Consider the following 2,158-nt stretch of genomic DNA (forward strand, 5'->3'; position numbering starts at 1 on the left):
GCTTTATTACAATGTCACAATTTCTTCTAACTGATAATATAGTTTTTTTGAAAATGGTTTTGTAGAAAAAATATCTGAGTTGAAGAAGTAAGGGTCATGCATTTGTATTTTATGGGGAAAATAATACATGATGAGGCTGTTTACCACAGCCTTTGTCCTGGGTATCAAATTTGCAGCCCTCTGCCTCTTACTCCTTCCAAAAAAAACCCCAGACGTTCAGTGCAAGACCTCCTTTTGGATCATGTGGGTCAGCAGAGACACATTATTGAATGTAGGCATGACATCTAAACCTATATGAAGCCTCTTAACACTTCAGGACCTTTGATACTTCCTTTAAAATTTTTCTGCCCTCCATTACCTTTCCTTTTTAAAATCTGTGGTTTCCAAGGACAACTTTAGGATATAAAAATTACACAGTATCACAGTTTAAACATGTGTAAGAAAATTCAGATTTCAAGCTTTCAGAAATCTCATAAAAACCTTACACATGTGTTTGCTGCTGCACCTTTTTGTGTACATAAATAGGCTGAGATCAGCATACCCATGACAGGATGTGCTCAGGAAGCAAAAGGATTCAAAACACAGGAGCTGGAAAAAGGGGAAAACCAGATTCTCAATCCAGCAGTGCAATGCACTTCTTAAATGATAAAAAGTATAAAGTGGCAACAAATTTTCACAAGAAAGATGAGGTCAACTTGCCCTTGTGTGCTGTGGAAAGTACTCAGTCATGTGAGGTTGAGAATACTTTAATAGGTTGAACTTGTTCGTTGAAAAATTTTCTCCCTCAATGGATCCAAATTAAGATTTTCCTGACCTTGACAGAAAGAAGCAATTAACTAGGAGTTTCCTCTCATCTACAGTCAAGTTAAGGTCAGTCAGGAATGCTATTATAGTATCTTGTGAAGCAAACATAGAAACAGCTGACTAACTCCTGAAGAAAAAATATTGAATGCTAAGAAACCGCCTGTGTAATTTCAAGACATAGGCCTTCCCAAATTTTTCTTTTATCTGCATAGAATTTCAAACAAAAACATCCTACAATTCCATTTGACCCAAATAATATAGAGTTCTTCTGAAATATAAATTTGCTCTATAAATGCCCTAAAGAAATTAAGATTTCTTATTCCTATAAATGCATAACAATTACTGTTGAAAAGGACAGCATTAAACTAACTACATCCAAGAAAATTTTAGAAAACATATTCCTTATCTACAAAAGGCTTGGGCTATTTACTAATTTAACTAGCTAAAAAGTATTTGCCCTCAGCAGTTTGTAGACACTTTCATTAGTGCAGACCTTAATCCCTAGGCCTCTATAATTTGAGGAAAAATGTGATCATACTCTCCAGAAGCTCTAGAGACCAGAAAAATGAAATGCTATGCACATATATACCCCAAATATGTCTAAGTTAACTACCTTACACAGTGAAATCAGTAACATTTTTGATAGTGGGGCTTTCAAATCTGTTGCTTGATTGAGCCTTACCAATGCAATTATACTGCTCATATAGTGATATCAGAGATAATCAAGTCACTGCCCTGATTAGTTCTGTCTGTGTTAAATTGTGAGTTGTGTTAAAATTGTACTGTGTTAAAATATGATATTTCACATTGAGAACCTTAACTCCTTTATGGGAAACAGCTGGAACACCAGATCCAAATTTTGTCCGGTTCTGTGGAGTTTCCAAAGTAAGTTTTGAAACCAAAGTGGCTTCGGGGAGACTCCATCTGGATTTTCAGTAAAACCTTATTCAATTCATTGTTTGCACTGTTTTGTACTTTGCTCCAAGTCTGCTGATCCCTCTTAATATTTTTTTCCTTAGATCAGTACCTTTTTTTTATGAAATAACAGTATTTTGACAGTGCCACATAACAGCTCGCTGTGCAAATACTGTCTTTTAACATGCTTTGATGAAAGTCAAAAGGTGTGAATTATGAGACTGATAACAAGAATTTTGGGAATGCCTAGGGCCATTGAAGTAGTAGATCGCATATTCTTTGACAGATATGCAATTCTGGAAGCACCATTAGGAGCTAAAAGCAGTGCAATATTAAGTTTAGTACTCAGCTCTTCTCAGCTGTGATCAAATGCACATAGAACTGAGCTGTTGAGTGCACTTATTTTAATGTAGTCTTTCCTTATAGCAGACTTGCAGCT

Source organism: Empidonax traillii, unplaced genomic scaffold (assembly GCF_003031625.1).
Source record: "Empidonax traillii isolate 1590-97213 ecotype Southwest subspecies unplaced genomic scaffold, ASM303162v1 scaffold1:size7828297, whole genome shotgun sequence".
Classification (NCBI taxonomy): Eukaryota; Metazoa; Chordata; class Aves; order Passeriformes; family Tyrannidae; genus Empidonax; species Empidonax traillii.